We start from the raw sequence: 11172 nt of genomic DNA on the forward strand, positions 1-11172 counted from the left end.
GGCTAAAGCTGGAACTGGACAATGAACTGCAAGGTGCAAATGGAGCAGAGCTGAGCCAAGGCAGAGACCCCGTGCCCGCTCGTGCGTTTTGGGACCATTTTGGGTCATCTTGGGTGCAGCCCTGGCTGGGCTCTTGTGCTGCCCAAGGTGGATCCATGGAGGAGATGCTTTGAATAAATCCCTGCTTTATTCTTTAGCTCTGCCCAGCCTCTGCTCTGGGTCAGCCTGCCCAAGGCATCAGGGGAAGAACCAGAAACTTGGGCACACCTGCTGTGAGGAGAAATTCATTTTAAGGTTTTTTTGAGGTTTTTTGGTGGAAATTTAATGCATCACCCATCCCATTTCTGATGATTGCTGTCTTTTCAAGGACTCTCCACCAGTACAGAGGGTGGAATTGGCCCTGACAAGAATCCAGTAGCCTCCTTGGTGTACATCTCTGTTCACAGCCCCATCCCCATCCAGCCCCAGTTCCCAGAGCAGGAGCACGTCAGGACAAGCTGTGGTCTGGCCAGGAAAAAAGGGAAAGAACCATTTTTTAGCCCTCCCAGAAGAGCAGTGCTCATCCAGAGAGCTCCTGAGCCTGAGAGAAAGAACACAGACATCTCCAAGCGTGGATTTGGACAGAAAACTTTATATGGCCCCGAGGATTTCAGCTTCCGGTGCCTCAGCTGGAGCTGGGAATTACAGCAATATTTATTGCCAAATATAGATTTACAAATCCAGCTGCTCCCACTGCAATGGGAAACAGCCTGGGGGACTCTACATTAAATTTGTCCCCAAAATCTGAGCCCTGCACAAAAACCCCACCAAAAAAACCCACCATGGATGTGAAGAACTCTGCTCAGAGCTTTTGCTGGGTATGAATCACCATTTCTCTCTCAAATATCAGCAGATCTCAAGCACCTCCTAAGCTCTGACACACAGAACCTCCAAGCTGCCTCAACATTTCTTTTTTCAGAGGAAATTCAGCAGAAAAGCAGCAGCTCTGGGGCTTTTTTTTTCCTCCCAGTCCACAACCTTCAGAAAAAAACCCCCACATAACAGAAAATGGAATATTGTGAGCAGCCCACATAATTACTCATGATAGATAACTGTATTAAAAATTAAACATAAATTATTGGAGGCATTACAGTGTTGGCACAGGATGAAAAAGGTGCTTCATATTCCTGAAAGGTTGAGCTAACTGCCTGAAAGTTTGGCTCCATAGAAAAGAGACTAGGCTGGATAAATGGAAAGCATTTATTGTTTGAAATATGGATTTTAATATAGCCCAGCACAACCCCAAAACATCAGTCCTTTTCAATAGGGTTAAAGTATGATGGATCTTACGGATTAAAGCAGTCAGGAAGATGCTCTTTGGCAGGGAGAAGCAGGAGAATGAGGAAAGGAGGCTCCTTGGAGTCACTCCATGGCTTTGGAGGAGGAATCTTTGCTGTTTTATTGGGCTCCACGGAGCCCTGCCCAGCTGGTTTGTCTGGGAGCCCTGGCACACGCCATGGCTCGGCATGGGAATGCCCATTCCAGCCCTGAGGGCATCCAGGAGTCAGCCAGAGGGGGAAAAACCCTGAGGTGGGAGTCAAACAAAACTCACTCCAGGCAGATCCACATCTTCTGGATGAGGAGAGAGGATACAATTCTCCGTGGGTTTATAAAGTTCTGTCAATGATGTAGAAAATCTTGGAGCATCCTTGTCTTAGGTTGGAAATGGGGGTGTGTGTTCTGCTTCCATCTGTCAGAGCTGGGGCAGTTCTCTGCTGTTCTTTGGGCAGTTTTTTCTTTATCTCTCCCACAGCCAATCCTCCCTCCAGGAGATCTCTGCTGTCCATGGCCACTGAGTGTCCCTGCATGGCTGAGAAAATTCCATCATCCCATGGGGAGATGCTCTGCCCAGGGCAGGAGCCAAGCATTCCTGCCTGGATCCAACCTGAGCCTGGAACAGCACAGCAGCCTTTGCCCCCTGCATTCCCAGAGGAGCAGCTTTCTCCTGCCCTGCATTCCCAGAGGAGCAGCTTTCTCCTGCCCTGCATTCCCAGAGGAGCAGCTTTCTGCTGCCCTGCATTGCCAGAGGAAGAGCAGGCCCATCTCCAGCAGCCCTGGAGCTGCAGAGGAAAACTCCAGCCTTGTGCAGGATCCCTGCTCCAGCAGAAGCACAGCTGGCACTGCAGGAGGGCTGAGCCACCATGGAATGGCCCTGCTGCCACCACCCTGACCCACAGGGGTTCAGCTCCTGCTCTGACTCTGGCAGGGGTTTGTTTCCATTTTCATACTGTTGCATTTGTATTTTTAATTTTCTATCTGTTGTTCCTATTCCCATATCTTTGCCTGAGAGCCCCTTAATTTCAAAATTAGAATAATTTTGAGGGAGGGGGTTTCCATTTTCCATTTCAAGGGAGGCTCCTGCCTTCCTTAGCACACACCTGGCTTTTCAAACCAAGACAATCCTGCAGGTGGTTTCTGCAGGGCTGATTCCTCCCTGCATGTGGCATGGCAGCTTTCAGCAAAGATTTGATTTTTCCATGGTGTTTTGTAGGGTTGAAATATTCAGCAGGGCCGGCCTGATTTCCTGGAATTTCCCTTCCAGCTCTGACATCAGGGACCAACTCTGAATTTAAAAAGCTGCAAATTCCCGGACAATCCTCAAACTGAGCCTGGCCTCTGACAAGAATGTGACTCTCAGAGTGTTGCTGCTCAGATCTGAACATGGCTGAGTTGTTCCTTGAAATGGGAAAAGGAAAGGAAAACAATTCTGTGCTAAAATCCCTTCTCAACAGGAATTCCTGGGGAGGATTTAGCTGAAGCTGACTGGGAAAAGAGTGGGGAGAGACAGGGAAAGGTGTAACGTTGCTTTCTCAAGCAGTTAATTGAAGAATTCCAGCGGTCTCAGTATTTCCAAGTCCTTCCATGAATAAAAAGTTTGCAAATCTGACAATGTCCTTATGATTTTTAATACAGCAACAAAGAAGAAGAAAATGGAGATCAAGGAATTCTTAATATTGAGGTTTTGGTATTTTTCTGGTATAAAAACATGATTTTGTGACAGGGAACTCAGTTTTATCAGATTTTTTTTTCCCTTGTCATTTATCCTGTTGCTCCCCCAAGCTTGACTCAGATTTTTTCAGAGGAAGAAAAGGTGAAGATATGAGACCTTGTGTCTCATCTTTCTGAAAAGAGTCTTTCAAAGAGGAAAACCTGGGCAGCAAGCCCATAGGAACTTTATCCTGAGCTGTGCATTCTGGAGGAAACAATGGGATTGAGGATGGGTCTGTGGCAAATGTGGATTATACCTACAGAAAAGCTTCTTCCTTGGTAGACAGTGTAATACTGAGATATTTATGGTTGTAATTAGGATTTACATCTATAATGAGGACAGATATTCCTTCAGGAATATTCCTTCAGGTCTTGGAAAATGCCAGGGAGAAGCCTCTTTGTGTCCAGGTGCCATTTCCATGACCTGATCCATGGGCAGAGGGCTTCCATGTGGTGGGGCAGGAGCACAACCAAAACCAGCCCAAGGATTTCCTCTCCAGGAGACACCAAATCAGGAATTTCAGCTTCTCCCAGAGCTGCTGCTGCCACTTTCCTCCACCCAGAGGAGCTGGGATTTGCACCCTTGGTTTTCCTGACTTCCCCAGGGCTTGTCACCCTGTCCAGGAGAAGGAATTGTCCTGTCCCTGCCTTTCCTTCCTCCATCTTCTCTCTCCTATTCCAGGCACCCTCAGGGGGTTCCCCAATCCCTGTAAAGTGCCCTAAACTTTGGTGCCCCAAATCCTTCCCCAGCACTGGAAGGAGCACAGCAAAATGAGATTGTGCCTCAAATCCTCCACCTCAGTGGTTTTGGGAACCCCTTTGCAGCCATGTTATCCCCTAATTGTTCTTTATCCCACACAAAAGAACAGACTCAATGAAAGTCCTTTAATGTGCAATTAAATGAACAATTGAAGCTGAATTTTGGGAAATTTTTCCCCCTCCCCATCTTCTCAATGGTGGGGTGTGCTCCAAAACAAAAAGCTGGAGATTTTATCCCTAATCACACTTTCCCACTCCATTCCCTAAAAAGTGTCCCCAGCACTGGAAGGAGCACAGAAAAGTGAGATTGTGCCTCACATCCTCCACCTCAGTGGAGAGGATTTTGGGAACCTCTTTGCAGCCATGTTATCCCCTAATTGTTCTATATCCCACACCACAGAACAGAGTCAATGAAAGTCCTTTAATGTGCAATTAAATGAACAATTGAAGCTGAATGTTGGGAAATTTTCCCCCCTCCCCATCTTCTCAATGGTGAGGTGTGCTCCAAGACAAAAAGAGCTGGAGATTTTATTCCTAATCACACATTCCCACTTCTGCTCAGGACCTGGTCAGGATGGAAAGAAGAGCAAAGCAAGGAGTGAGAAAAACGGTGAGGTCATAAAAAATTCATCCAGGAGGGGATCCAAGTGCAGTAATGAGGCCTCTCACGCCGGGGATGGAGTACTTAGCACTAAAACCCTCTCTCGGTGCTATCTGGTTACCATCTTATCAACACGACACCCATTAGCCACTGATAATAGTAACTAATCAGCTGTTCTGCCTTCCTCGATTTGCCTCCCCAAAAGATCTCCTTCCCTGGGCAGCCCCTCCCCACAACAATCTCAGGCTCTCAATAATTCATGGCATTGTCCTCCAGCCCTGATGTCACTTCCTGATGAGCTCATGGGGACACTCAGAGCTGCTCCCATCACACATCCCCCCAAAAAAAAGGCTCTGGTCCCTTCCTGGTGTCATGGATCAGCTGAAGCTTTTGGCAGCACCCAGGTGAGCACTGGGACGTGCTCCCTGTGGCACGGAGGAGAGCACCATCCCTGAGATCATCCTTGGACCCGATGCTCCTGATCATCAACAAATTGCGTAAAAATGCGTATTTGGGAATAAATTTGGTGTTTCTAAGCCAGGGAAGGAGACTGACTTCTGGCTAGGAATTTCAGGAGGAATTTCTCCCTGGAAAGGGTCTGCCCAGGCAGCTTTGCAGTGCCCATCCCTGCAGGTGTCCCCTGCAGGTGGCACTGAGTGCTCTGGGCTGGGGACAAGGTGGCCGTGGGGCACAGCTGGCACTCCGTGGGCTGGGAGGGCTTTGCCAGCCTCAAGGATCCTGGGATTCTGGGATTCCTTTATTACCAGAAGTGTGAAATTCCACACATTTTTTTGTATAGGTCAGCTATGGTTTCCATCTAAAAAATGGACTCGATAACTGAGGGTTTTTTTTATTTTGTAGTTGAAGCTTTGAACTGCTGCACTGGAAGATGGGATTTGAGGTCTGTGGACACCCAGAGTGTCCCCAAGCTTCCCATGTGATTCAAACACATCATTTATTCTCTCTTTCATTTCCCCATCCATAAAAGTGCAGTGACAAGAGCTGTGTAAAAAAGTGACTTCTACCTGAGAACAGCCTGAAAAGCCAAGGAAGAAAGTAGAACCTCATGCTTAAGTTCATGGAATCATGGAATCATGGAATGGTTGGGTTGGGGGGGACTTTAAAGTCATCCAGTGCTACCCCTGCCATGGCAGGGACACCTTCCACTGTGCCAGGCTGCTCCAGCCTGGCCTTGGGCACTGCCAGGGATCCAGGGGCAGCCCCAGCTGCTCTGGGAATTCCATCCCAGCCCCTGCCCACCCTGCCAGGGAACAATTCCTCATTCCTAATATCTGACCCAGACCTCCTCTCTTTCAGTTTGAAGCCATTCCCCCTTGTCCTGCCATGTTTCAAAAAAGACTTTAACCATTGGAAGTGTTCTCCAAATGCTTCTTCTTGCAGGTTTCTGGCAATTCCTGGGGGAATACAGGAGAGGAACTCCAGGTCCCTTTTAGGACAGACAAATTCAGGGGCAGCAGTGGCTCCCAGAGTGGGAGGAGGGCTTGCTGAAAAGGAAATAGCCTCAAGTGTTGCACAGAGGAAATGAGATAATCTGCCCAAATCTACGTGCCTCGAGTCGAGCCTGAGGATGTGGTTTCATCATCTCCTTCTCTTCCAAATGGAGAAGGGAGCATTTTGTCTCATCCCAAGTATTACCACAGACTGATTGCCAGAAATGATGCTGGAGCGTTCGAAACGCGGATTGAGTCACTCTGGGACATCCTTTCCCTTGAAATCTGAGGAAGTTCAGAGTCTCTGGTTTCGGATGTTCCTCTTCTCCAGTTTCACCTTCTCTGAAGGGGAGGTAAAAGCAGGAGGCTGTGAGGATTCATTCAATTCCATGGTAAAAATACTGAGTGAATACTGAGTGGCACCAAAGCACAAGTGGGGTGGTGTCATTACTCCTAGACAGCATTTCCAGAAATAATTCCATGCAAGGAGGAAATTGGGCACATTCCTTTGCCTCCGTGGGGTAACAGGCATTTTAACCAGCATACAGATCCTCCCCAGGAATGATTTCAGCTTCCCCAGGGAAAGAGAGCTGGGCTGGGATTCCTTGAGGCTCTGTCCCGTCTCCCTTTAAACTCTACATTTTTAAGGCACAGTTCATCTCTCCTTAAAGTTAATCTCATTTAGGAATCAGGGGAGAAGGAACAGCACCCTGTGAATTGTTTAAAGTCGTGCCACCAGTCGTGCCAGGGGTGGCACTGGGTGGGCTTTAAGGTCCCTTCCCAACCCAAAACTTTCTGGGATTCCTTATGAAACCATGAGCCAACCCTGTTCCTAAATCATGTTAAGGATCAAAGGGCCACATCCTGTAAAATATTCCTTCTATTCTCTGGTGTTTGGCTATAGACATACAATGATATTGATAATAAGGAATAATTTCTATGCCTAAAATAATGCAATTTATACAAAAATGCACATATATAATGATACAATAATAGGATAATAAGAAAACACAACAAAACCCATTAGCACTGTGATCTGTTGGCTCTTTCAAAAGACTATTGGAATTCAGCAACAATTAAAACATCTAACTTTGCTCCATTCAGCTTTTCTAGTTGAATATTTCCTGCCCAAATCCACTCAAGTCCCCCTGAACTGGGGTAAACACTGGGAAACCTTTCACCTTCCCAGTCAGGACCTCCCAAAACTGGCACATGGGAGCTGTGGAGCCAAATCTGACACCTCTAGCCTGGGAACAGCCTCCTGCCCTGTACCTGAAGACAAGTGACACAAATTCCCTGATTTTCCTGTTATTCCCATAACACAGGATAAATCCACAGGTAGCCAAGATTATTTTCAGCAAGTTAATCCTCAGGGGTGCAGGAAAATCTTGATCTCAAACTCATGACTCATCCTACACCTCTGCAAAGCTGGTAGCTCTGCAGATGAAAAATGCCTTCACTCCGATATTAATTTCCAGGAAAATGAAAATCTTTCCTGTTTTTGCTCAGAATTACAAAAATCACACTTTGGAAGTGTTTCCATCTCAGGGTCCCCACTTTCACAGGCTCTATATCAGTCACAGTCTTTCACCAAAAGAAGGAATTTGCAGACATCCAAGCTGTTTCTATCCCAAAGGATTTTTCCTCCTGATCTATTGAATGAGAACATGGAAAAAAACAGTGGCTGAGGAGCTGATTTCTCTCTTCTCACCAAGCCTGAAGGGTAACAAAGCACAGAGCATCCCAAAACTCCCACTGATTCTTTCTCATCCTCTGTTTCCTGCCCAAATGTTGGATCCAAGCAGAATTTCTGCACAGAGGTGGCAAAAGTGCTTCCTCTTGTGTAGGGAATGAGGAAATCCATGAGCAGCTCCAACACTCCCTAAGTCCTGTTGAGAAAATTGGTTTTATTTTGCAACAGGGACAGAGCAAACCCCGTGTTTAGGAGATTTCCTAAAAATCCTTGTCTGTCCATGTTCTTGGGATGAACTAAAAATCAGGATAATCAATCATGACTGGGCAGTCACTGGATCACCCGGGCATGGGACAAGACACAAGAAAATCAGGACAAATTCTGGCAAAAGGAACCTTCAGGAATATGAAGTCCATGCTCCAGTTCTGCTCACACAGACTTTGGATTCACTGCTGATAAATATTCCAGCAGGGACCTCCAAAGGCAGGGAAGTGTTTCCCAAACACAGAAGAGCACAGGACATTTTTGGAGCAAATTTCCAGTCCCTGTGCAAGACAAACATGATTCCAGTCTTGTTTTCAATGAAGAGTGGGAATAGGCTCTAACAGGAAAAGGAAGCACACAAGGTTTTAACATAGATAACCCAATAAAATAATGGAATATCTTGGGTCGGAAAGGTTTCATAAGTATAATCAAGGCCAATTTCAATTATTGTAAGATTGCTTTTGAGCAACTACAAGCTAAGAAGAAATGATTCGACAAAAAATCTGCAAGTAATGGAGAGCTTCAAAACCACCTTGACTAGTTTGCAGATATCTCATAAACAAAACCAGCTTTGGACAGATGATAAAACCTGGAACCTGAGATGTGCAGGGGAAAAAAATAGGGAAGTAGCACTGCTGAAAACCAGCCTGAGAGCCGGAAAATTGAAAATGTTGGGTTGGTTTTTGGCCTGGCTGGGAATTGGTGTCCATGGGATGGAGTGGCTGTGTGAGCACACCTGGAGTCCTGCATCCAAACCTGGATCCCAGCCCTGGGAGGAGCTGGAGCTGCTGCAGAGAGCCCCGAGGAGGCTCCAGGATGAGCAGAGGGCTGGAGCAGCTCTGCTGGCAGCAAAGGCTGGCACAGCTGGCATTGTTCAGCTGCACAGGAGAAGCTTTGGGCTGAGCTCAGGGTGGCCTTGCAGGGCCTGCAGGAGCCCCAGGAAACCTGGAGAGAGACAATTCCCAGGGCATGCAGGGACAGCACACAGGGAATGGCTTCAGAGTGAAAAATCACAGGTTCAGATCAGATCTTAGGAACAATTTCCTCCCTGGCAGGGTGGGCAGGCCCTGGCACAGGGTGCCCAGAGCAGCTGGGGCTGCCCCTGGATCCCTGGCAGTGCCCAAGGCCAGGATGGACACTGGGGCTGGAGCAGCCTGGCACAGGGGAAGGTGTCCCTGCCATGGCAGAGGGTTGGAACTGGATTCTTAATTCCCTTCCAACCCAGGAAATTCCACAATTCCATTATTTTTTCCCTCTGCCTGGCAAAGTGCAGAGATCCCTGGGTATAGACTCTCCACTTTTCCATCCCAAGCCCTGGGCCATGCAGGGTTCCCCACACCAGCCATGGGATCTGACCTTTGGACAGGGAATAAAAGATTGAATGAAGAAATCCCAGAAGGAGCTGAGCTTTGAAAAGTTGAGCAAAGAGAAAAAGGGAGCAGAGCTGAAACCCCAGAGACCCAGCAAGAGACAGGAGTCCATCCAACCCTGGTACAGGAGGAATCTTGGAGGAGGGAATCTCCTAAAGACTCTCCTGACCCCTAAAGGGTCCATCCACCCCAAAATGGACTTAATTCCAAGGCTTTCCTTGTGCCTCCGTCTTTTTGTGCCAATAATCCCAGCTATTTAGAAAAACATGTTTTCGTGGAATTTTTAGACATTTCCTCTTGAAAACTGTTGCAGATTCCTAAAGTCCCAAAGCTTTATTTTTACAGTTCATGTAAAAATCTCACAGATCCAGGCACAGAGATATGTGAATTAATATTAGTATTGAGCAGGGTGTAGCTGACAAGTGTGAAGCTTTTCAACTCCAAAGTGACTTTGCACTGCTGATTTTAATTAGAATTTGGGTTCAACTGGAAAGCAATCCTTTGTTGCCATGCACTGCTTTAGGACTTCCCTGTGAGTCCATAAGAAATTCCAGACTTTCTCGGGGTTAATCCATTTTCTCCAAGAAATCCTAACCAGGATTAAGGCTGGGCCACACGAGCTCTGTCTCAAATTTGGATGAGAAAGATGAAAGCCACAAGGAGATGTTCCCATCTCCAGTTTCACCCATTCCATGGATTTCCTCCTTCCTGGCTCCATCCCTGCTGGATCCCATCCCACAGATTCTCCAGCCAGAGCACGAGGGCTTTTCTGAATCCACTTCTCATCAGTTCAGCACCACAGTGCAAAACCAGGGCTGCATTTTTCTGTGAAACTCAAGAAAGTGTCTTTCGTTCTCTGAATTGTCCCTCCTTGCCTTCATTTCCTGTCCCCTCCAGAGCCCTGCCTGGTTTGTTTGCTTTTCAGTGATGAGGGGAAAGGAGTGGGAAGAGAAGAGAATTTATTTCTATTTATTTGGTTTGATTTGATGATGTTTCCATGATTAAGAAATTTCTTCTTTCCTGTGGCAGAGGCAGCAAGGAAAACTGCTTAATTTGAGGAAGTCCAAGGCAAAACAACACCAAAAAATCAGAATATTCATTTCCCTGGATGACTGTTTAAAAAAGATAATGAAACACTGATGTGGTTTTTTGATGAGGGGGGGATTCTGTGGAGTAAAGGAATGACAGAAGTCAGGGGATCCATGAATCTTCCAAAGTTTTATTAATAAATTAGAGAATTGGAAATTGATATAAATTAATCCCTGATCTCCTATATAGTAAAATATAATATTAATTATAATATAATAATAGGCACATAATAATATTATAATATATAATAATATAATAGTATATTATAATATTATATATTATATATTATATATTATATAATAATCCCTGATCCCAATATGGCAGTGGGATTGGATAAAGGGGAAATGTGAAAGGGAAGAGAAGAAGGAAGGAAGGAAGGAAGGAAGGAAGGAAGGAAGGAAGGAAGGAAGGAAGGAAGGAAGGAAGGAAGGAAGGAAGGAAGGAAGGAAGGAAGGAAGGAAGGAAGGAAGGAAGGAAGGAAGGAAGGAAGGAAGGAAGGAAGGAAGGAAGGAAGGAAGGAAGGAAGGAAGGAAGGAAGGAAGGAAGGAAGGAAGGAAGGAAGGAAGGAAGGAAGGAAAATCTTCAGCCCCAGCTCATGTGTTGATCCCGCTGATGGAGTTTCCAGAGTCTTCCATGTTTCTCCATATGCCTAAAAAATGAAATGTCTTTAATCCTGTGAGACCTGACCATGAGCTGCTTCTCTCCTAGCACTCAGAGGGATCCCCTCACCTTCCCAAGGAGTCTTTCCAGCTCCATTTATGGTTTTTATTTCCTTGCATCCAGAAATGAAGCATAAGAAGGAATCTCCTCTCCTGCCTGGACTCACTGCTGCTGTTGGGATAATCCAGGCTGATCCCAGATGTTGGAATTAATGCTTTTATATAATTTTATCCACCAAAAGGACAGAATTCTCAGCTG

Source organism: Motacilla alba, chromosome 1 (assembly GCF_015832195.1).
Source record: "Motacilla alba alba isolate MOTALB_02 chromosome 1, Motacilla_alba_V1.0_pri, whole genome shotgun sequence".
Taxonomy (NCBI): domain Eukaryota; kingdom Metazoa; phylum Chordata; class Aves; order Passeriformes; family Motacillidae; genus Motacilla; species Motacilla alba.